Source organism: Mesoplodon bidens (assembly GCF_964165515.1).
Source record: "Mesoplodon bidens genome assembly, contig: HAP1_SCAFFOLD_342, whole genome shotgun sequence".
Lineage (NCBI taxonomy): Eukaryota > Metazoa > Chordata > Mammalia > Artiodactyla > Ziphiidae > Mesoplodon > Mesoplodon bidens.
The window spans coordinates 400552-426237 of NW_027672367.1; the positions used below are offsets into that span (position 1 = coordinate 400552).

The 25686-nt window shown below is 43.5% G+C and overlaps 1 long non-coding RNA gene across 1 annotated transcript in view; it reads left to right on the plus strand.

The window, feature by feature from the left end:
- Positions 1-25083, plus strand: part of LOC308610312 — a 34287-nt gene extending 9204 nt beyond the window's left edge. The window contains exons 3-4 of the long non-coding RNA XR_014014507.1: positions 699-764; positions 25023-25083. This is a non-coding gene — a long non-coding RNA (uncharacterized lncRNA). The remainder of the gene's footprint in view (positions 1-698; positions 765-25022) is intronic.
- Positions 25084-25686: the final 603 nt, after the last annotated feature.

Below are 25686 nucleotides of genomic sequence, written 5' to 3' on the forward strand. Positions count from 1 at the left end.
CCTACTCTCTGATTATGTCTAATACAGGTGTACTGGGCCATGCCCTTCACCTCTGTCTACAAGTGGGCCCCTTGCTGGGAATTTCTCTTGCATCTGAGTGTTGACTATACTATTTCAGTGTCCACAAGGACTCTCCCAATGTCTGGCATGGGTTCAAGAGCCAAAGGTATACCTACATACGAATGATCAGATCAGGCCATCAAATTTTCTGCAGTAAAGAACAACCAGGGGAGGGTTGGCTGATTGCCTCTTTCTCATCTTTGGATTTCTTAGAGCCGAGCTTTCCAGTGTGGCAGCCACTAACCAAATGTGTCTATTTATAATTAATTTAGTTCAAACAATTAACTCATTCTATTAAAAAATGCGAAAAACACACAATTGCTCGGTCACACTAGCCATGTTTCAAGTGTGTGTGTAACATCTGGAATTTCAGGTTGGTAAGGTTGACGGTGAAAGCTATAAATGGGTCTACAGAAGTGAGGGGTCGAAAGGTGATTTTCTCAGCATCTCTCCCTCATTTGAAATTTTCAACTGTGATCAATATCTTATTGAAGGACTCTGTCTGCACAGAGCACAGGGGAGGTCTGAGAACCTGGAGGGAAGACCTGGGTGATGTTGTGTGAGCCAGCAAGTCGAGTAGGAGAAATCGGTGGGTCAACTTGTATAATAACCTTATGCTCATGGTTGTGTTTGTACAGAATGCATGGTGGAGAGCATACATAACAGTGATGCTGATGACGATTCACGTAGCGAACAACTCTCAGGTAGGATCTAAAGGGAGACAATTACTAGAACACTTGGGTTCCACCCGGTTCTTTAGAAACTAAGGAAGGTGAATATGAAATCAGGACGAAGAAGGAAATATGTGTAGAATTCTGATTTGTTCTTTCCAAATTTTAATGATACAATAGAGTTATTGTGTCCATGTCCTTTGACTGTACTGTGCTTATAGTCATCTTTTCTTGCTTTGCCATTCAGAAATTTTCTTTCTCACAAGACTACTGTTTCATTGCTTTTTCACTGCCAAAGATGAATAGTTCATTTCTACTTGGTACCTGGAGGGTATTTTGCACCAGGGATTTTGGTTTCCTTTTTACATTCACGTATGATGACCATATCCTAGTGGGAACAAAGCTCTCATAGTCACTTGACATTGGAGAACAAGTTCTTATAGTGAGTGTCAGGTGGTGGATGAGACTTGAACTATCTCCCTCTACACTTTCAGGACGTGTAGCTTCACCTTACTTTTGTCCTCACTGTTTATTCCTCAAGGAAACTGCACTCCCAGAGGTGGATGAGTCACAGAACACATGCTTTGGGATCACTGCATGTGCTCAGCCTCCTCATTTCAGCCTCAGCACCTCCCAAGGCTGATGTGCTGACATGCTTCCATTTGAGAGGGCTCCACGTCCAGCTGCCCCTACAGACGCTTCATGGCCAGCAGGAATTCTAGAGGACTGTGTGAAGGGGCTGCTGGGCTCGCTTCACACACTGGCTCTCATAGCCCTGCTAACCTGGTCTCCTGGAATTCACCAGGCACAGGACAGAGACTCAGGGCAGCAGGACCCAGGGTCACTGCACTTATTACAACGCACGGCTCTATCCGGACAGCCCTGTTCCTGCTCCCCACACTCCAGTCCTGCCTACCCTCTGACCTTTCCTCAGGCCTGCCTTGGTCTTATCCTTCCCAGTTCTTCCAAGGCTGGGGTAAACCCTGGCAGGTGCTGTGAGTTTATGAGGCTTACCCTGCTGTAGAACTTTTGTTTCAGTATTCCAGACTAAGGGAATTGGTACAAGTTAGTTTTAACTCTAATATTGCTCTCATCCTCTCTAAGGGGCTAAGAGACTTACGGAGTTGTTTTGAAGTACCTAAGGTTAGCTCAGGCACAGGACACTTACTTCTTTTGTGAAGTTGGTTGCATATCTAGGCTATTTTGGAGAATGCTGCAATGAACCTAAGTTCATCTCATTGTGATACTGATTTAATTTCCTTTGGCTATATACCCAGAACTGTGATTGCTGAATCATATGATATTTCTGTTTATAATTTTATAAGGAACCCCCATACTCTTTTTCATAATAGCGGCACCATTTTACATTCCCACCAGCAGTGTACAAAGTTTCCAATTCCCCACATCTTGGCCTTAAACTGTTAATTATTTTCTTTATAATACACAGCCTAACAGGTATGAGGTGTTGATTTGCATTGCCCTGATGATTAGTGAGGTTGAGAACCTTTTCCTATATTTGTTAGCCATTTGTATGTCTTTTTCAGGAAATGTCTTATTTAAGACTTTGCACATTTCTGAACCCAGTTATTTGCCCTTTTTAATTTTTTAACTTAGTTTACATTTGAGTTGAAGTGTTTTTCTTTGATGTTTTGTATATTAGCTCCTTTTCTGATATATGTTTGTAATCTTTCTGTAAGTTATATTTTCATCCTATTGACTGTTGAAAAAACTATACTTTCCCTATTTGTTGTCTTAGAAGCTTGGTGAATTTCATTTGGCAATGTATCTATGAGTTTTCTTGGGGGTTATTTATTCTCATCTTTAGGCCTATGTATCTGTTTCTATGTCAGTACCGTACAGTTTTGATTCCTGTGGCTTTGTAATGTGTTTTGAAGTCAGGAAGTGAGAAGCCTCCATCTATGTTCTTTGTTCTCAGGATTGTGTTGTCTGTTTGGAGTCCTTAGTGGTTCCATATGTATTTTAGGATCCTTTTTTTTTTCTATTTCTTTGAAAATGACATTGGGATTTTGATAGGTATTACAATGAATTTATATTTACCTTTGGGTAGTGTAGAAATGTCAACAATAATAAGTCTCCAGTCTATGAATATGATATGTCGTTTCAATGATTTGTTCCTTGTTTAATTCTTTCAGCAGTGGTTTGTAGTTTTCAGTGTACAGGCCATTTACCTTCTAAGGGCATTTTGTCCCTTCCTTCCCTGGATTTTTCAGAGGCAGTGGTGAGAAGGATGGCCTCATAAAGTGAGTGAATGTCCCTCCCTCCCTTCTGCACCTGCTCGCCGATTATGTCTAGCACAGGTGCACTGGGCCATGCTCATTACCTCTCCCCTCAAGTGGAACACCTGTCGGGAATTCCTCTAGGATCTGGGTGTTGACATTACTGTTTCAGTGTCCCCAACGTCTCATGAGTGCCTGGCAAGTGTGCATGAGCCTAGGAAACACCTACAAATGAATCATCAAATCTGGCCAGCAAACTGCCCTGCAGAAGGTGTTGGGCCGCACCTCTCACGCCTGCAAGCCCTGTACTTGCTCAGCCTCAGGGCTAAGGAAAGAGCCCGAAGTCAGGGACAGAGACATTCATGGTTTAATAGATGGGAGATCTTTCATGTCAGAAGCAAAGTGGTCCTGTAGAGACATCCCACTGTAGATAGCCGATGGCAGGCAGAACGCAGCAGCAGCAGTAGCAGCATGCTTCTCTCTGGGCGGAATAGGCAGGCGACCAGTTAAAGGGGGAATTGACAGCAGATGGGCTCATCGGTTACCAGGGAGACCAGCAGAGGGACGCATCCCTCTTACCCCTTGGGCTACGTACTTCACGGGGCAGAGGTTTTCCTTTGGTAAACCATCAGCAAACAGCCATCTTGAATGGGTAGACCATACAGAGGGGAATAACCAGGGGAGCGGTGGTAACATCCTCCATATACTTTATATATATATATACACATATATATGGAGAGAGAGAGAGAGAGGGTTGTTTATTACACTATGGTAGCCACTAGCTAGATGTGCCTGTTATAATTTATTTAATTCAATCAATGATTCACTAAGTGTATTGAAATAAAAGAAAATAAAATATCCCATTACTCAGTCACATTAGTCACATTTTAAATGTATCCATAAGACTGGTAAATTCATGTTCGTGTTTCTACAGAATTGACTTTGAATAGCATTTGTGGCCGTGATAAAGAAAAGGATACAGGTAGGAACAACACTTAGGTAGGATCTAATGGCAGAAGGTTCCTGGAACTTTAGGGTTATATCTCCTGCTTTGCAGACTGAGGAAGGTGGATATGAAATCAGAAAGACGAATGAAATATGTGTAGAGTTCTGACTTGTTTTTTTCACATTTTAATGATACAATAGAGAGAAATTGTGTCCTTAGACGTGACTGTGCTCTATAATCACCTTTTCTTGATTTGCTCATCTAAACTGATCTTTTGCACATGAGCTGCTCTTTCTTGTGCTTGTCACTGCCTAATATGGAAGTTTGTGCTCTGGTTAGCACATCTAGGGTATGGTGCACAGTAGAGTTTTTTTCTTTTGCATATTGACCTATGATGGACAGAACCTGTGGGTCAAAACTCTCATGGTCCATTGAAACTTGAGACCAAGTTCTTCTAGAAAGGGTGAGGTGGTGGATGAGAAGTGAACTGTCTCCCTCTGCACTTTCAGGACTTGTGGCTTCACCTCATATTTTGTGCTCACTGTTAGTTCCTCTTGTAAAGGACAGTCCCAGAGATGGATGAGTCACAGAACACGTGCTCTGGGATCACTGCATGTGGTCAGTCTCCTTGAGCTCATCCCAGCCTCTACACTTCCCCAAGGCTGAGGTGCTGACATGCTTCCATTTCAGAGGGGTCCACGTCCAGCTACCCTAGAGACCCTCCATGGGCGGCAGAAATTCTAGAGGGCTGTGTGAAGGGGCTGCTGGGCTTCTTTACACCCTTGCTTTCACAGCCCTGCTGACCTGGTCTCCTGGGGTTGACTAGCCCCAGGACAGAGACTCAGGGCAGCAGGACCCAGGTTCAGTGCTCTTCTTACAACCCACTGCTCCGTCCAGACAGCCCTGCCCCTGCTCCCCACTCCCCAGTCCTGCCTACCCTCTGACCTTTCCTCAGGCCTGCCTTGGTCTTATCCTTCCCAGTTCTTCCAAGGCTGGGGTAAACCCTGGCAGGTGCTGTGTGTTTATGAGACTTCCTCTTCTGTAGAATTTTGTTTCCGTGTTCCAGACTAAGGGAATTGGGACAAGTTACTTTTAACTCTAATATTGCTTTCATCCGCTCTAAGGGGCTAAGAGACTTACGGAGTTGATTTGAAGTACCTAAGGTTAGCTCAGGCACAGGACCCTTATTTGTTTGTGAAGTTGTTTGCATGTTCTTCCCTCAACACAGCTGTTGCCCAGATTTGGTTAATATTCCTTTTCCTCAGAAGGAGATGGTGCAGAGATAAATGTTCTAAGCTCTTGACCTCCTAAGTGGAAAAGCCATACTGAGGACCCAGGGGTGGGTCCCAATGTGGATGCACTTGATCACTGACCTGCACTTACCACTCAGCCAAGGGGTCCTCAGTCATGGAGCAAGGGAGTCCCTGCATCCGTATCCTTGGCTGGAAGTCCTAGAATCTCCAAAGGTCCAGACCTTGCCCATCAGGTGGCCTTAGTGGTCACAGAATCCAGGGCAGCTATGGGTGGACTTATCAGTTGACTTTGGCTCAGTCATTAAGGTGAAATTCACCTCAGGACCTGCATTCTCCTGGTCAGCTCCCAGATTCTGAGAGGTGTGAGACCCCATGTATACAGTAGAGGTCATATCTGGCAGTGCTGGTGTCACTGCTTAAACAACGCCAAAAGCAGATGAGAATCAGGGAGCTATTTTATTGTATTGGATAACATTACCATAAGCCTTAGCATTGGTCAATTCCTGTAGCCCACACCCAAGGACTCAAAGTGGAACCTGACTGTTAGCCTGTACACTTCTCCTGCGCAGCTGGGTTAGAGACAGGCTGTGCTCAGTCCGGGCTCCCTCTTCATAACGAAGTGTCCCACTTATGGAACAGCTCCCTAGAGTATGGACAACCCCTGACTCAGTGGGCATACGTACATTGTATAGAAAACAAAGACTGGGAGAAAAATATGATACGATTGATAGTGGCTGTATCTAAATGGTAGGATTTCAATTTTGTCAAATCTTGTGTATTTGATTTTCTTTAAGACAAGTGATTAGTGAATAAATATAGCATATTTTGTCTAGGATTGAATTCAGTCCTTTAATGGAGGTTGCTGTTAATCAAGTATAAAATATCATACAACAGAAGACATGATAAATGCCGTAGCTGGCATTGTGGATGCTGGGGAAAGAGTGATCTGGGAAAAATCAAGCGACAGTGGCAATTTAGCAGAAGCTCAAAAGAGGCAGGATGGGTCATGGGTCTGTGTCATTGAAACAGAGCATGCATTTTAGTTTTACCATTTTTTAGATCGACCCTTCCCTTCTGATTAGGCTCCCCTTAGCTAGAAAGCCAAAGCTCTGTTTTCATTTCCTTCCTCTTGTCCTTTGCCTTCCTTCATCCCCCAAAGAGGATGGCCCAACACCAGCTCAGCCCACACTTACTAACCTCCCACATCCATACACACCACCCCATGTCCTCATCGAGAAGAAAGCCCCTGAGTAATTCCTGAGCCGCAGCACCAGTGTCCTGACAGTTACTCTGTGTCCCTCCAGCTCTCCCTGAGGATGTGGCGGATGACCTGCACCATGATAGGACAGGAGAAAAGCCTCCGTGGATCCCCAAGGTAAGCTGGATTGTTTCTGGTCTGAGATAGAAATATTGCTTTATTTCTCTTTCAATAGAATTAAGTTATGAATATTTGAGGGTATTCCTTCCAGATACATACAATTCCCTTGGTTGGGAGAATGTGGAGTGAGAGTCTATTACCAGCTCATGGAGCCTGATTCCACAGGACATTACAATTGACAGCATCCATTATAGCCTGTAGAGTACGGAGCTCTCTCTCCTGCAGCGATTTTTCCTCTAGACAAAGAATTCTGTAATTTCCAACCTAAATGGACTTGGAAGTTCCATCCTCCCAGCAAAGTTCTTGCCTTTCAGCCTGAGTAGGTTTGCTCTGATAACCCTTGCTGGGTTCCCTGGACCACTGTTTCTTATGAGGTTTTCTACTGTCAGCAAATGAACAAAAGACCTGAGCATCACTGTGATCTTATCCTCATAGTGTTTTCTCTTCTGTAATTGCAGGTGGCCTTCCCAGAACGTGAAAACGGTATGTATTGTGGAATCAGTCACTTGGGGAGGAAGAACTTTGAAGATAAGAAAGTGGGACATTCTTGCTGGTTTTAGTGTAGAGGGCAGACTGATTCCAAATTTGTGCTGGGAATGAGAGTAGGTGTCCTGGTGATAGAAAGTGATCTACAAGTAATGAGACCAATTACTATAGTCCCAGGAAGAAGCTGTATTACGGTTAGGTGGTGTAGGTTTGTGTGCATGAGACTGGGTGTGTCTGTATGTGAAATGAGTGGGATGGTTCTGTGTGTGTAAGTGAACTTTTTGTGTTGTGTTTCCCTTGATTTATGTTCCCCTAAACATCACTGTTACTGGTGGCAACTTTCTAAAAATTATTCCCATCACCACTGCTTCATGAATGGGTATGGATATAAAAGTAAATAAACTGTATACTTTCAGTGTGTGCATTGATTTTATACCAAGTGAGCCTCATTTAACCTGGAAAACAAATCCTATCACCACCCAGGCAAATGTTTACTGGATTATCATTATTATTATTTTTTTGGCTGTGTTGTGTCTTCGTTGCAGTGTGCGGGCTTCTCATTTCAGTGGCTTCTGTTGTTCCAGAGCACGGGCTCTAGGTGCATGGGCTTCAATAGTTGTGGCACGTGGGCTCAGTAGTTGTGACTTGCAGGCTCTACGGCACAGGCTTAGTAGTTGTGGTGCACGGACTTAGTTGCCCAATGGCTGGTATCTTAATGAACCAAACTGGGTTTCAGCATCCCTACTACTGGGTCAATTACAACTTCATTTAATAAGAAATCTCATCTCTTAGTAGGTCTCATAGCATTCTGAATGGTTATGATACATCTCTCTGCCACTTCCCTCATTCTAACTGTTTCCTATTAGAGCCTCGGGATGAGTCCTCCCCCCTTACCTGAAGCACCTAGTGCTAGGCAGGCCTCCTTCCTTTTGCAGGGAGCCCATGCCACACCCAGTTCTGGAGGAGTCCGAGAAAGAAGGAGCCTCCAGGAGTAGATGGAGGAAATTCACTCCACCTTTCTCCTTTGAGGCTAATATTCACTATCGGATTCTGTGCTAAGGAAACGAAATGTCCTTCTCCTGTGGAAAGTCTGTCTTCCATCACTTGTGCCGGCCCTGTTTCTGTGTGCTGGGCAAGACACACTGCATACAGTGAAGACAGAACCAAGAAATCTACCCCAGGGATTGAGCTCAGGGTGGGCACTGGCTCCCATCCCAGGAGGGCAGATAGGAGGTTGTGCTTTGCAAGGTAGGACAGAGAAACCAAGCAATGTGACAAGAGCATCTCCACTCATGTTGCTGTGCAAACTGCCAGATGAAGTAGGTTCTTGGTATTTTCTGAAGGCTTTTGCAAGCAAACAAGTCTGGGAGTAAAGTCAATTAAAACATGGAAAGTTATAGTTAAAAATTTATTTTCGATAGTGAGTCCTTTGAGAAATACATACTTTAATAGAATATGATTGCCTTATATGTGTCAATATTTTCCCCACCAAAGAAAACACTGAAAATGCTTGATTGTAAAATGTCACTTGTTTACCCAAGAGACTGTGTATGAGTAAAGTTGTTCTAGAAATCCTCAATCCCTAGGTGGTAGTTTGCTGATGGTGCTGAGGGGAACCCTGGTGTGTGATTCAGTGCCTGCTACTCACAGGGAGGCTCTTAAGAACTCAGAGACCCGCCCAGTGGACCCCACGTGTGAGGACAGGTTTGGCGCCTCGGGCTGGACTTGAAGAGGGAAATGCTTTAGTGAAGTGGAAGGAGATACAGGAAGGGCACCTGAGCCATGGGGAGTCAGGGGTGTTAGGTTTAGAGATCAAGGAAAAGTGTACACCTGAGCACAGCCTGGGCCACACTTAGGATGCTATTGGCACTTCTGGTTGAATGGGGAAGAGAAAGGACATCCCCCTCTTGCTGGAGTGAACTCTGGAGAGATGTCTTCTTTAAAGCCTGGGGAGAGGAGCTTCTCTCCCATTATCTCCTGATACCTGTGTACATTCGAGACCCTTCCTGCTTTCTTCTTTCCCTCTGTTGACTCCCTTTCCTTATTTTTCTTCTTTTTTCCCCTTTTTCCACTTTGTATTTATTTTACATATGTGTATTTTATTGTTGTAAAAGTACACATACGATGAAATCCAACGTCTTAACAAGTTTTGAAATGTCCAGTCAGTCCTGTTGACTACATGCACCTTGTTGTACAGCATGTGTCTAGAACTTTTACATTTTGCAAATAACACATGCTAAACATTGAACACAGACTTCCCATGTCAACCTCTTGCCAGCTCTTGGAACCACCCTACTACTCTCTGCTTCTCGGAGTTTTCTTTCAGTTTTTGACCTTCTGTGACTGGCTTCTGTCACTCTTACAAATGTCCTCCAAGTTCTTTCGTGTTGCTGCAAATGGCAGGATTTCCTTCTTTTTCAACGACTGAATGCCATTCCACTGTATGTTTACAGCACATTTTCTTTATTAATTCATCTTCCCATGGACACTAGGCAGTTTTCCTATGTTGTGTATTGTGTATAATGCTGCCATGGACATGAGATTGTAGATATCTCTTGGACATTCTTGTTTTATCTCCTTTATATATAAACCTAAATGTGTGATTGTGGATTTTATGATAGTTCTCTTAATAATTTTGGGGGGACCTCCATTCTGTTTTCCATAATGGCTACACCATTTTACATTACGACAGGGTACAAAACAGGGTACAGGAGTTCCAATTCTTCACATCTTTGCCAGCATCCATTAATTTTCTTTCTTTTTTCTTTTTTCTTTTCTTTTCTTTTTTTTTTTTTTTTTCAGTACACGGGCCTCTCATTGTTGTGGGCTCTCCCGTTGCAGAGCACAGGCTCCAAACGCACAGGCTCATGGCTCATGGGCCCAACCGCACAGCGGCATGTGGGATCCTCCCAGACCAGTGCACGAACACTTGTCCCCTGCATTGGCAGGCAGACTCTCAAAAACTGTGCCACCAGGGAATCCCTAATTGTCTTTTTATAATACACATCCTAACAGGTGTGAGTGATATCTCCTTGTGGCTTGATTTCCATTTCCCTGATGCTTAGCGAGGTTGAGCAAATTTTCATATGTAGATTGACCACTTGTATGTCTTTATGGAGAAATGTCTAATGAAGCTTTTTACCCATTTTTAAACTCAGTTATTTGCCCCCTCTTTTTCTGAAATTGACTTGTATTAGTTTCTTATATATTCTGGATATTGGTCCCTTATTCAGATACAAGTTTTACACATATTTCCTCTCATCCTATAGGTTGCCTTTTCATTCTGTTGATTGTTGAACAGACTATCCTTTCTTCACTTGGTAATCTTAGAACCTTGGCCAAGATCAGTTGGCCATATATATGTGCATTTATTTGGGGTCTGTCTATTATATTTCATTGGTCTATCTCACTGTCTTGATGCCACTAGCAGACTGTGTTGACTACTGTGGCATTGTTATGTGTTTTGAGTTCAGGAAGTGTTAATCTCCATCATTGCTCTTTGCTCTCAAGATTGTTTTATCTACTTGTGGGGGGTTCCATATGTATTTTAGGATTCTGTCCACTTCTATAATAATGACATGGAATTTTGTGGGTTGTTGCGATATATGTGTACATCACTTTATGTAGTATAGAAATGCCAACAGTATTTAATAATCCAGTCTATGAACATCTTATATCATTCCAATTATTTGTCTCTTCTTTAATTTCTTTCCGCAATGTCCTGTAGTTTTCCGTATACAAATTTTTCACCTCCTACGGGGCCTTTTCCTCTGCCTTCCTCAGGTCTTCTAGAGTCAGGGGTGAGAAGGATGGACTCATGGAGAGAGTGAAATCCCTCCCTCCCCTCTGCACCTACTCTCTGATTATGTCTAATACAGGTGTACTGGGCCATGCCCTTCACCTCTGTCTACAAGTGGGCCCCTTGCTGGGAATTCCTTTTGAATCTGAGTGTTGACTGTACTACTTCAGTGTCCACAAGGAGTCTCCCAATGTGTGGCGTGGGTCCAAGAGCCCAAGATATACCTACATACAAATGATCAGATCAGGCCATCAAATTTTCTGCAGTAAAGAACAACCAGGAGAGGGGTGGCTGGTTGCCTCTTTCTCATCTTTGGATTTCTTACAGCTGAGCTTCCCAGTGTGGTAGCCACGAACCAAATGTGTCTATTTATAATTAATTTAGTTCAAACAATAATTAACTCATTCTATTAAAAAATGCAAAAACCACACAAGTGCTTGGTCACACTAGCCATGTTTCAAGTGTGTCTGTACCATCTGGAATTTCAGGTTGGTAAGGTTGACGGTGAAAGCTATAAATGGGTCTATAGAAGTGAGGGGTCGAAAGGTGATTTTCTCAGCATCTCTCCCTCATTTGCAATTTTCAACTGTGATCAAGATCTTATTGAAGGACTCTGTCTGCACAGAGCACAGGGGAGGTCTGAGAACCTGGAGGGAAGACCAGGGTGATGCTGTGTGAGCCAGCAAGTCGAGTAGGAGAAATGGGTGCGTCAACTTGTATAATAACTTTATGCTCATGGTTGTGTTTGTACAGAATGGATCTTGGAGAGCATACATAGCAGTGATGCTGAGGACGATTCACATAGGGAACAACTCTCAGGTAGGATCTAAAGCGAGACAATTCCTAGAACACTTGGGTTCCACCCGGTTCTTTAGAAACTAAGGAAGGTGAATATGAAATCAGGAAGAAGAAGGAAATATGTGTAGAATTCTGATTTGTTCTTTCCAAACTTTAATGATATAATAGAGTTATTGTGTCCATGTCCTTTGACTGTACTGTGCTTCTTTTCATGCTTTGCCATTCAGAAATTTTCTTTCTCACAAGACTACTCTTTCATTGCTTTGTCACTGCCAAAAATGAAAGGTTCGTTTCTGTTCGGTACCTGGAGGGTATTTTGCACCAAGGATTTTGGTTTCCTTTTTACATTCACGTATGATGGCCATGTCCTAGTGGGAACAAAACTCTCATAGTCACTTGACACTGGAGAACAAGTTCTTATACTTTGTGTCAGGTGGTGGATGAGAGTTGAACTCTCTCCCTCTACACTTTCAGGACTTGTAGCTTCATCTTACTTTTGTCCTCACTGTTTATTCCTCATGGAAAGCACGCTCCCAGGCGTGGAAGAGTCACAGAACACTTGATTTGGGATCACTGCACGTGCTCAGTCTCCTCATTTCAGCCTCAGCACCTCCCAAGGCTGATGTGCTGACATGCTTCCATTTGAGAGGGGTCCACGTCCAGCTGATCCTAAAGACCCTTCATGGCCGGCAGGAATTCTAGAGGACTGTGTGAAGGGGCTGCTGGGCTTCTTCACACACTGGCTCTCACAGCCCTGCTAACCTGGTCTCCTGGAATTGAAGAGGCCCAGGACAGAGACTCAGGGCAGCAGGACCCAGGGTCACTGCTCTTCTTACAACCCACTGCTCCGTCCAGACAGCCCTGCCCCTGCTCCCCACTCCCCAGTCCTGCCTACCCTCTGACCTTTCCTCAGGCCTGCCTTGGTCTTATCCTTCCCAGTTCTTCCAAGGCTGGGGTAAACCCTGGCAGGAGTTGTGTGTTTATGAGGCTTCCTCTGCTGTAGAACATTTGTTTCAGCATTCCAGACTAAGGGAATTGGTACAAGTTACTTTTAACTCTAATATTGCTTTCATCCTCTCTAAGGGGCTAAGAGACTTACAGAGTTGTTTTGAAGTACCTAAGGTTAGCTCAGGCACAGGACACTTACTTCTTTTGTGAAGTGGGTTGCATATCTAGGCTATTGTGTAGAATGCTACAATGAACCGATGTTCATCTCATTGTGATACTGATTTAATTTCCTTTGGATATATACCCAGAACTGTGATTGCTGAATCATATGATATTTCTGTTTATAATTTTATAAGGAACCCCCATACTCTTTTTCATAATAGCGGCACCATTTTACATTCCCACCAGCAGTGTACAAAGTTTCCAATTCCCCACATCTTGGCCTTAAACTGTTAATTATTTTCTTTATAATACACAGCCTAACAGGTGTGAGGTGTTCATTTGCATTGCCCTGATGATTAGTGAGGTTGAGAACCTTTTCCTATATTTGTTAGCCATTTGTATGTCTTTTTCAGGAAATGTCTTATTTAAGTCTTTGCACATTTCTGAACCCAGTTATTTGCCCTTTTTAATTTTTTAACTTAGTTTGCATTTGAGTTGTAGTGTTTTTCTTTGATGTTTTGTATATTAGCTCCTTTTCTGATATATGTTTGTAATCTTTCTGTAAGTTATATTTTCATCCTATTGACTGTTGAAAAAGCTATACTTTCCCTATTTGTTGTCTTAGAAGCTTGGTGAATTTCATTTGGCCATGTATCTATGAGTTTTCTTGGGTGTTATTTATTCTGGTCTTTAGGCCTATGTATCTGTTTCTATGTCAGTACCGTACAGTTTTGATTCCTGTGGCTTTGTAATGTGTTTTGAAGTCAGGAAGTGAGAAGCCTCCATCTATGTCCTTTGTTCTCAGGATTGTGATGTCTGTTTGGAGTCCTTATGGTTCCATATGTATTTTAGGATTTTTTTTTCTATTTCTTTGAAAATGACATTGGGATTTTGATAGGTATTACAATGAATTTATACTTACCTTTGGGTAGTGTAGAAATGTCAACAATAATAAGTCTCCAGTCTATGAATATGATATGTCATTTCAATGATTTGTTCCTTGTTTAATTCTTTCAGCAGTGGTTTGTAGTTTTCAGTGTACAGGCCATTTACCTTCTAAGGGCATTTTGTCCCTTCCTTCTCTGGATGTTTCAGAGGCAGTGGTGAGAAGGATGGCCTCATGAATTGAGTGAGTGTCCCTCCCTCTCTTCTGCACCTGCTCGCCGATTATGTCTAGCACAGGTGCACTGGGCCATGCTCATTACCTCTCCCCTCAAGTGGAACACCTGTCGGGAATTCCTCTAGGATCTGGGTGTTGACATTACTGTTTCAGTGTCCCCAAGGTCTCATGAGTGCCTGGCAAGTGTGCATGAGCCTAGGAAACAGCTACAAATGAATCATCAAATCTGGCCAGCAAACTGCCCTGCAGAAGGTGTTGGGCTGCACCTCTCACGCCTGCAAGCCCTGTACTTGCTCAGCCTCATGGCTAAAGAAAGAGCCCGGAGACAGGGACAGAGACATTCATGGTTTAATAAATGGGACATCTTTCACGTCAGAAGCAAAGTGGTCCTGGAGAGACATCCCACTGTAGATAGCCGATGGCAGGCAGAACGCAGCAGCAGCAGTAGCAGCATGCTTCTCTCTGGGCGGAATAGGCAGGCTACCAGTTAAAGGGGGAGTTGACAGCAGATGGGCTCATCGGTTACCAGGGAGACCAGCAGAGGGACGCATCCCTCTTACCCCTTGGGCTAAGTACCTTCACGGGGCAGAGGTTTTACCTTCGTTAAACCATCAGCAAACAGCCATCTTGAATGGGTAGACCATAAAGAGGGGAATAACCAGGGGAGCGGTGGTAACATCCTCCATATACTTTATATATATATATACACATATATATATATATATATATATGGAGAGAGAGAGAGAGAGAGGTTGTTTATTACACTGTGGTAGCCACTAGCTAGATGTGCCTGTTATAATTTATTTAATTCAATCAATGATTCACTAAGTGTATTAAAATAAAAGAAAATAAAATATCCCATTACTCAGTCACATTAGTCACATTTTAAATGTATCCATAAGACTTGTAAATTCATGTTCGTGTTTCTACAGAATTGACTTTGAATAGCATTTGTGGCCGTGATAAAGAAAAGGATACAGGTAGGAACAACACTTAGGTAGGATCTAATGGCAGAGGGTTCCTGGAACTTTAGGGTTATATCTCCTGCTTTGGAGACTGAGGAAGGTGGATATGAAATCAGAAAGAAGAATGAAATATGTGTAGAGTTCTGACTTGATTTTTTCACATTTTAATGATACAATAGAGAGAAATTGTGTCCTTAGACGTGACTGTGCTCTATAATCACCTTTTCTTGATTTGCTCATGAAAACTGATCTTTTGCACATGAGCTGCTCTTTCTTGTGCTTGTCACTGCCTAATATGGAAGTTTGTTTTCTGGTTAGCACATCTAGGATATTGTGCACAGGAGAGTTTGTTTTCTTTTGCATATTGACCTATGATGGACAGAACCTGTGCATCAAAACTCTTATGGGCCCTTGAAACTTGAGACCAAGTTCTTCTAGAAAGGGTGAGGTGGTGGATGAGAAGTGAACTGTCTCCCTCTGCACTTTCAGGGCTTGTGGCTTCACCTCATGTTTTGTGCTCACTGTTTGTTCCTCTTATTAAGGACAGACCCAGAGATGGATGAGTCACAGAACACGTGCTCTGGGATCATTGCATGTGCTCAGTCTCCTTGAGCTCATCTCAGCCTCTGCACTTCCCCAAGGCTGATATGCTGACATGCTTCCATTTCAGAGGGGTCCACGTCCAGCTGCCCTAGACACCCTCCATGGGCAGCAGAAATTCTAGAGGGCTGTGTGAAGGGGCTGCTGGGCTTCTTCACACACTTGCTTTCACAGCCCTGCTGACCTGGTCTCCTGGGGTTGACCAGGCCCAGGACAGAGACTCAGGGCAGCAGGACCCAGGGTCACTGCTCTTCTTACAACCCACTGCTCCGTCCAGACAGCCCTTCTCCTGCTCCACACACCCCAGTCCTGCCTAACCTCTGACCTTTCCTCAGGCCTGCCTTGTTCTTATCCTTCCCAGTTCTTCCAAGGCTGGGGTAAACCCAGGCAGGTGCTGTGTGTTTATGAGGCTTCCTCTGCTGTAGAATTTTTTTTCAGTATTCCAGATTCAGGGAATTCGGACAAGTTACTTTTAACTCTAATATTGCCTGCATCCGCTCTAAGGGGCTAAGAGACTTATGGAGTTGTTTTGAAGTAGCTAAGGTTAGCTCAGGCACAAGACCCTTACTTGTTCTGTGAAGTTGGTTGCATGTTCTTCCCTCAACACAGCTGTTGCCCAGATTTGGTTAATATTCCTTTTCCTCAGAAGGAGATGGTGCAGAGATAAATGTTCTAAGCTCTTGACCTCCTATGTGGAAAAGCCAAACTGAGAACCCAGGGGTGGGTCCCAATACGGATGCTCTGGATCCCTGACCTGCACTTACCACTCAGCCAAGGGATCCTCAGTCATGGAGCAAGGGAGTCCCTGCATCCGTATCCTTGGCTGGAAGTCCTAGCATCTCCAAAGGTCCAGACCTTGCCCATCAGGTGGCCTTAATGATCACAGAATCCTGGGCAGCTATGGGTGGACTTATCAGTTGACTTTGGCACAGTCATTAATGTGAAATTCACCTCAAAACCTGCATTCTCCTGGTCAGCTACAGATTATGAGATGTATGAGACCCCATGTATACAGTAGAGGTCATATCTGTCAGTGCTGGTGTCATTGCTTAAACAAGGCCAAAAGCAGATAAGAATCAGGGAGCTATTTTATTGTATTGGATAACATTACCATAAGCCTTAGCATTGGTCAATTCCTGTAGCCCACACCCAAGGACTCAAAGTGGAACCTGACTGTTAGCCTGTACACTTCTCCTGCACAGCTGGGTTAGAGACAGGCTGTGCTCAGTCCGGGCTCCCTCTTCATAACGAAGTGTCCCACTTATGGAACAGCTCCCTAGAATATTGACAGCCCCTGACTCAGGGGGCATACATACATTGTATAGAAAACAAAGACTGGGAAAAAAATATGATACGATTGAGAGTGGCTGTATCTAAATGGTAGGATTTCAGTTTTGTCAAATCTTGTGTATTTGATTTTCTTTAAGACAAGTGATTAGTGAATAAATATAGCATATTTTGTCTAGGATTGAATTCAGTCCTTTAATGGAGGTTGCTGTTAATCAAGTATAAAATATCATACAACAGAAGACATGATAAATTCAGTAGCTGGAATTGTGGATGCTGGGGAAAGACTGATCTGGGAAAAATCAAGAGACATTGGCAATTTAGCAGAAGCTCAAAGCATGGGTCATGGGTCTGTGTCATTGAAACAGAGCATGCCTTTTAGTGTTTTCCATTTTTTAGATCGACCCTTCCCTTCTGATTAGGCTCCCCTTTGCTAGAAAGCCAAAGCTCTATTTTAAGTTCCTTCCTCTTGTCCTTTGCCTTCCTTCATCCCCCAGAGAGGATGGCCCAACACCAGCTCAGCCCACACTTACTAACCTCCCACATCCATACACACCACCCCATGTCCTCATCGAGAAGAAAGCCCCTGAGTAATTGCTGAGCAGCATCACCAGTGTCCTGACAGTTACTCTGTGTCCCTCCAGCTCTCCCTGAGGATGTGGCGGTTGACCTGCCCCGTGATAGGAGAGGAGAAAAGCCTCCGTGGATCATCAAGGTAAGCTGGTTTTTTTCTGGTCTGAGATAGAAATATTGCTTTATTTCTCTTTCAATAGATTTAAGTTATGAATATTTGAGGGTATTCCTTCCAGATACATACAATTCCCTTGGTTGGGAGAATGTGGAGTGAGAGTCTATGACCAACTCATGGTGCCTGATTCCAAAGGACATTAAAATTGACAGCATCCATTACAGCCTGTAGAGTACGGAGCTCTCTCTCCTGCAGCGATTTTTCCTCTAGGAAAAGAGTTCTGTAATTTGCAACCTAAATGGACTTGGAAGTTCCATCCTCCCAGCAAAATTCTTGCCTTTCAGTCTGAGTAGGTTTGCTCTGATAACCCTTGCTGGGTTCCCTGGACCACTGTTTCTTATGAGGGTTTCTACTGTCAGCAAATGAACAAAAGACCTGAGCATCACTGTGATCTTATCCTCATAGTGTTTTCTCTTCTGTAATTGCAGGTGGCCTTCACAGAACATGAAAACGGTATGTATTCTGGAATCAGTCACTTGGGGAGGAAGATCTTTGAAGATGAGAAAGTGGGACATTCTTGCTGGTTTTAGTGTAGAGGGCAAACTGATTCCAAATTTGTGCTGGGAATGAGAGTAGGGCTCCTGGTGATAGAAAGTGATTTACAAGTAATGTGACCAATTACTATAGTCCCAGGAAGAAGCTGTATTACGGTTAGGTGGTGTATGTTTGTATGCATGAGACTGGGTGTGTCTGTATGTGAAATGAGTGGTATGATTCTGTGTGTGTATGTGAACATTTTGTGTTGTGTTTCCCTTGATTTATGTTCCCCTAAACATCACTGCTACTGGTGCCAACTTTCTAGAAAATATTCCCATCACCACTGCATCATGAATGGGTATGGATATAAAAGTAAATATACTGTACACTTTCAGTGTGTGCATTGATTTTATACCAACTGAGCCTCATTTAACCTGGAAAACAAATTCTATCAACACCCAGGCAAATGTTTACTGGATTCTTTTTGTTTTTCTTTTTTTTTGGCTGTGTTGGCTCTTCGTTGCAGTGTGCAGTCTTCTCATTTCGGTGGCTTCTCTTGCTCCAGACCACGGGCTCTAGGTGCATGGGCTTCAATAGTTGTGGCACGTGCACTCAGTAGTTGTGACTTTCAGGCTCTAGGGCACAGGCTTAGTACATTTGTTGCACGGACATAGTTGCTCCATAGCTGGATTCTTAATGAACAAAACTTCGTTTCAGCATCCCTACTACTGGGTTAATTACAACGTCATTTAATAAGAAATCTCATCTCTTAGTTGGTCTCATAGTATTCTGAATGGTTATGATACATCTCTCTGCCACTTCCCTCACTCTAACTGTTTCCTATTAGAGCCTCGGGATGAGTCCTCCGCCCTTACCCGAAGCACCTAGCGATAGGCAGGCCTCCTTCCTTTTGCAGGGAGCCCATGCTTGTACCCACATGCCACACCCAGTTCTGGAGAAGTCCGAGAAAGAGGGAGCATCCAAGAGTAGATGGAGGAAATTTACTACAACTTTCTCCTTTGAGGCTAATATTCACTATCAGATTCTGTGCTTAGGAAACGAAATGTCCTTCTCCTGGGGAAAGTTTGTCTTCCATCACTTGTGCCAGCCCTGTTTCTGTGTGCTGGGCAAGAAACACTGCATACAGTGAAGACGGAACCAAGAGATCTACCCCAGGGATTGAGCTCAGGGTGGGCACTGGCTCCCTCTCCAGGACGGCGGACAAGAGGTTGTGCTTTGCATGGTGGGACAGAGAAACCAAGCAGTGTGACAAGAGCATCTCCACTCATGTTGCTGGTCAAACTGCCAGATGAAGTATGTTCTTGGTATTTTCTGAAGGCTTTTGCAAGCAAACAAGTCTGGGAGTAAAGTCAATTAAAACATGGAAAGTTATACGTAAAAATTCTTTTTCGATAGTGATTCCTTTTAGAAATACATACTTTAATAGAATATGATTGCCTTTTATGTGTCAATATTTTCCCCACCAAAGAAAAAATTGAAAATGCTTGATTGTAAAATGTCACTTGTTTACCCAAGAGACTGTATGAGTAAAGTTGTTCTAGAAATCCTCAATCCCTAAGTCGTAGTTCGCTGATAGTGCTGAGGGGAACCCTGGTGTGTGATTCAGTGCCTGCTACTCACAGGGAGGCTCTTAAGAACTCAGAGACCCGCCCAGTGGACCCCACGTGTGAGGACAGGATTGGCGCCTCTGGCTGCACTTCAAGAGGGAAATGCTTTAGAGAAGTGGAAGGAGATACAGGAAGGGCACCTGAGCCATGGGGAGTCAGGGGTGGTTGGTTTAGAGATCAAGGAAAAGTGTACACCTGAGCACAGCCTGAGCCACACTTAGGGTGCTATTGGCGCTTCTGGTTGAATGGGGAAGAGGAAGGACATGCCCCTCTTGCTGGAGTGAACTCTGGAGAGATGTCTTCTTTAAAGCCTGGGGAGAGGAGCTTCTCTCCCATTATCTCCTGATACCTGTGTATATTCGAGACCCTTCCTGCTTTCTTCTTTCCCTCTGTTGACTCCCTTTCCTTATTTTTCTTCTTTTTCCCCCTTTTTCCACTTTGTATTTATTTTACATATGTGTATTTTATTGTTGTAAAACTACACATAAGATGAAATCCGACTTCTTAACAAGTTTTGAAATGTCCAGGCAGTCCTGTTGACTACATGCACCTTGTTGTACAGCATGTGTCTAGAACTTTTCCATTTTGAAATAACACATTCTAACCATTGAACAGAGACTTCCCATGTCAACCTCCTGCCAGCTCTTGGAACCCCCCTTCTACTCTCTGTTTCACGGAGTTTTCTTTCAGTTTTTGATCTTCTGTGACTGGCTTATTTCACTCTTACAAATGTCCTCCAAGATCTTTCGTGTTGCTGCAAATGGCAGGATTTCCTTCTTTTCAAAGACTGAATGACATTCCACTGTATGTATACACCACATTTTCTTTATTAATTCATCTTCCCATGGACACTAGGCAGTTTTCCTATGTTGTGTATTGTGTATAATGCTGCAATGGACATGAGATTGTAGATATCTCTTGGACATTCTTGTTTTATCTCCTTTGTATATAAACCTAAATGAGTGACTGCTGGATTTTATGAGAGTTCTCTTAATAATTTTTAGGGGACCTCCATTCTGTTTTCCATAATGGCTACACCATTTTACATTACGACAGGGTACAAAGCAGGGTACAGAAGTTCCACTTCTTCACATCTTGGCCAGCATCCATTAATTTTCTTTTTTTCTTTTCTTTTTTTTTTTTTGCAGTACTTGGGCCTCTCTTTGTTGTGGGCTCTCCCGTTGCGGAGCACAGGCTCCAAACGCACATGCTCAACAGCCATGGCTCATGGGCCCAGTTGCTAAGCGGCATGTGGGATCCTCCCAGACCTGGGCACGAACATGAGTCCCCTGCATCTGCAGGCGGAATCTCAACCACTGTGCCACCAGGGAAGCCCTAATTGTCTTTTTATAATACACATCCTAACAGGTGTGAGTGATATCTCCTTGTGGCTTGATTTCCATTTCCCTGATGCTTAGCGATGTTGAGCAAATTTTCATATATAGATTGACCACTTGTATGTCTTTATGGAGAAATGTCTAGTGAAGATTTTTACCCATTTTTAAACTCAGTTATTTGCCTGCTGTTTTTCTGAAATTCACTTGTAGTAGTTTCTTATATATTCTGGATATTGGTCCCTTATTCAGAACAAGGTTTACACATATTTGCTCCCATCCTATAGGTTGCCTTTTCATTCTGTTTATTGTTGAAGAGACTATCTTTCTTCACTTGGTAATCTTAGAACCTTGGCACAAATCAGTTGGCCATATATATGTGCGTTTATTTGGGGTCTCTCTATTATATTTCATTGGTCTATCTCACTGTCTTGATGCCAGTAGCAGACTGTTTTCACTACTGTGGCATTGTTATGAGTTTTGAGGTCAGGAAGTCTTAATCTCCATCATTGCTCTTTGCTCTCAAGATTGTTTTATCTACTGGGGTGTGGTTCCGTATGTATTTTAGAATTGTGTCCACCTCTATAATAATGACATGGAATTTTATGGGTTGTTGCGATATATGTGTACATCACTTTATGTAGTATAGAAATGCCAACAGTATTTAATACTCCAATCTATGAACATGGTATATCATTCCAATTCCTTGTCTCTTCTTTAATTTCTTTCCCAATATCCTGTAGTTTTCAGTATACAAATTTTCACCTCCTACGGGGCCTTTTCCACTGCCTTCCTCAGGTCTTCTAGAGTCAGGGGTGAGAAGGATGGACTCATGGAGAGAGTGAAATCCCTCCCTCCCCTCTGCACCTACTCTCTGATTATGTCTAATACAGGTGTTCTTGGCCACGCCCTTCACCTCTGTCTACAAGTGGGCCCCTTGCTGGGAATTCCTCTTGGATCTGAGTGTTGACTGTACTATTTCAGTGTCCACAAGGACTCTCCCAATGCCTGGCATGGCTCCAAAAGCCCAAGATATACCTACATACGAATGATTAGATCAGGCCATCAAATTTTCTACAGTAAAGAACAACCAGGAGAGGGGTGGCTGGTTGCCTCTTTCTCATCTTTGGATTTCTTACAGCTGAGCTTCCCAGTGTGGTAGCCACTAACCAAATGTGTCTATTTATAATTAATTTAGTTCAAACAATAATTAACTCATTCTATTAAAAAATGCAAAAAACACACAATTGCTTGGTCACACTAGCCATGTTTCAAGTGTGTCTGTAACATCTGGAATTTCAGGTTGGTAAAGTTGACGGTGAAAGTTATAAATGGGTCAATAGAAGTGAGGGGTCAAAAGGTGATTTTCTCAGCATCTCTCCCTCATTTGAAATTTTCATCTGTGATCAATATCATATTGAAGGACTCTGTCTGCACAGAGCACAGGGGAGGTCTGAGAACCCGGAGGGAAGACCAGGGTGATGCTGTGTGAGCCAGCATGTCGAGTAGGAGAAATGGGTGGGTCAACTTGTATAATAACTTTATGCTCATGCTTGTGTTTGTACAGAATGCATCGTGGAGAGCATACATACCTGTGATGCTGATGATGATTCACGAAGGGAACAACTCTCAGGTAGGATCTAAAGCGAGACAATTCCTAGAACACTTTGGTGCCACGCGGTTTTTTAGAAACTAAGGAAGGTGAATATGAAATCAGGAAGAAGATGAAAATATGTGTAGATTTCTGATTCTTCTTTCCAAATTTTAATGATATAATAGAGTTATTGTCTCCATGTCCTTTGACTGTACTGTGCTTATAGTCATCTTTCCTTGCTTTGCCATTCAGAAATTTTCTTTCTCACAAGACTACTCATTCGTTGCTTTTTCACTGCCAAAGATGAAAGGTTCGTTTCTGTTTGGTACCTGGAGGTTATTTTGCACCAGGGATTTTGGTTTCCTTTTTACATTCACGTATGATGGCCATATCCTAGTGGGAACAAAGCTCTCATAGTCACTTGACACTGGAGAACAAGTTCTTACAGTGAGTGTCAGGTGGTGGATGAGACTTGAACTCTCTCACTCTACACTTTCAGGACTTGTAGCTTCATGTTACTTTTGTCCTCACTGTTTATTCCTCATGGAAAGCGCGCTCCCAGAGGTGGATGAGTCACAGAACACGTGCTTTGGGATCACTGCATGTGCTCAGTCTCCTCATTTCAGCCTCAGCACCTCCCAAGGCTGATGTGGTGACATGCTTCCATTTGAGAGGGGTCCACGTCCAGGTGATCCTAAAGACCCTTCATGGCCGGCAGGAATTCTAGAGGACTGTGTGAAGGGGCTGCTGGGCTTCTTCACACACTGGCTCTCACAGCCCTGCTAACCTGGTCTCCTGGAATTGAAGAGGCCCAGGACAGAGACTCAGGGCCGCAGGACCCAGGGTCACTGCTCTTCTTACAACCCACTGCTCCTTCCAGTCAGCCCTGCCCTTGCTCCCCACACCCCAGTCCTGCCTACCCTCTGACCTATACTCAGGCCTGCCTTGGTCTTATCCTTCCCAGTTCTCCCAAGGCTCGGGTAAACCCTGGCAGGTGCTGTGTGTTTATGCGGCTTTCTCTGCTGTATAATTTTATTTCAGTATTCCAGACTAAGGGAATTGGGACGAGTTACGTTTAACTCTAATATTGCTTTCATCCTCTCTAAGGGGCTAAGAGACTTATGGAGTTCTTTTGAAGTACCTAAGGTTAGCTCAGGCACAGGACCCTTAATTGTTTTGTGAAGTTGGTTGCATGTTCTTCCCTCAACACAGTTGTTGCCCAGATTTGGTTAATATTCCTTTTCCTCAGAAAGAGATGGTGCAGAGATAAATGTTCTAAGCTCTTGACCTCCTGTGTGGAAAAGCCAAACTGAGAACCCAGGGGTGGGTCCCAATGTGGGTGGTCTGGATCCCTGACCTACACTTACCACTCAGCCAATCGATCCTCAGTCATGGAGCAAGGGAGTTCCTGCCTCCTTATCCTTAGCAGGAAGTCCTAGCATCTCCAAAGGTCCAGACCTTGCCCATCAGGTGGCCTTAGTGGTCACAGAATCCAGGGCAGCTATGGGTGGACTTATCCGTTGACTTCGGCACAGTCATTAATGTGAAATTCACCTCAAGACCTGAATTCTGGTAAGCTCCCAGATTCTGAGAGGTGTGAGACCCCATGTATACAGTACAGGTCATATCTGTCAGTGCTGGTGTCATTGCTTAAACAAGGCCAAAAGCAGATAAGAATCAGGGAGCTATTTTATTGTATTGGATAACATTACCATAAGCCTTAGCATTGGTCAATTCCTGTAGCCCACACCCAAGGACTCAAAGTGGAACCTGACTGTTAGCCTGTACACTTCTCCTGCACAGCTGGGTTAGAGACAGGCTGTGCTCAGTCCGGGCTCCCTCTTCATAACGAAGTGTCCCCCTTATGGAACCACTCCTTTGAATATGGACAGCCCCTGACTCAGTGGGCATACATACATTTTATAGAAAACAAAGACTGGGAGAAAAATATGATATGATTGATAGTGGCTGTATCTAAATGGTAGGATTTCAGTTTTGTCAAATCTTGTGTATTTGATTTTCTTTAAGACAAGTGATTAGTGAATAAATATAGCATATTTTGTCTAGGATTGAATTCAGTCCTTTAAGGAGGTTGCTGTTAATCAAGTATAAAATATCATACAACAGAAGACATGATAAATGCAGTAGCTAGCATTATGGATGCAGGGGAAAGAGTGATCTGGGAAAAATCAAGAGACATTGGCAATTTAGCAGAAGCTCAAAGCATGGGTCATGGGTCTGTGTCATTGAAACAGAGCATGCATTTTAGTGTTTACCATTTTTTAGATCAACCCTTCCCTTCTGATTAGACTCCCCTTACTTAGAAAGCCAAAGCTCTGTTTTCATTTCCTTCCTCTTGTCCTTTGCCTTCCTTCATCCCCCAAAGAGGATGGCCCAACACCGGCTCAGCCCACACTTACTAACCTCCCACATCCATACACACCACCCCATGTCCTCATCGAGAAGAAAGCCCCTGAGTAATTGCTGAGCAGCCTCACCAGTGTCCTAACAGTTACTCTGTGTCCCTCCAGCTCTCCCTGAGGATGTGGCGGTTGACCTGCACCGTGATAGGACAGAAGAAAAGCCTCCGTGGATCATTAAGGTAAGCTGGATTTTTTCTGGTCTGAGATAGAAATATTGCTTTATTTCTCTTTCAATAGATTTAAGTTATGAATATTTGAGGGTATTCCTTCCAGATACATACAATTCCCTTGGTTGGGAGAATGTGGAGTGAGAGTCTATAACCAACCCATGGTGCCTGATTCCACAGGACATTACAATTGACAGCATCCATTACAGCCTGTAGAGTACAGAGCTCTCTCTCCTGCAGCGATTTTTCCTAGGAAAAGAATTCTGTAATTTGCAACCTAAATGGACTTGGAAGTTCCATCCTCCCAGCACAGTTCTTGGCTTTCAGCCTGAGTAGGTTTGCTCTGATAACCCTTGCTGGGTTCCCTGGGCCACTGTTTCTTATGAGGTTTTCTACTGTCAGCAAATGAACAAAAGACCTGAGCATCACTGTGATCTTATCCTCATAGTCTTTTCTCTTCTGTAATTGCAGGTGGCCTTCACAGAACGTGAAAACAGTATGTATTCTGGAATCTGTCACTTGGGGAGGAAGAACTTTGAAGATGAGAAATTGGGACATTCTTGCTGGTTTTAGTGTAGAGGGCAAACTGATTCCAAATTTGTGCT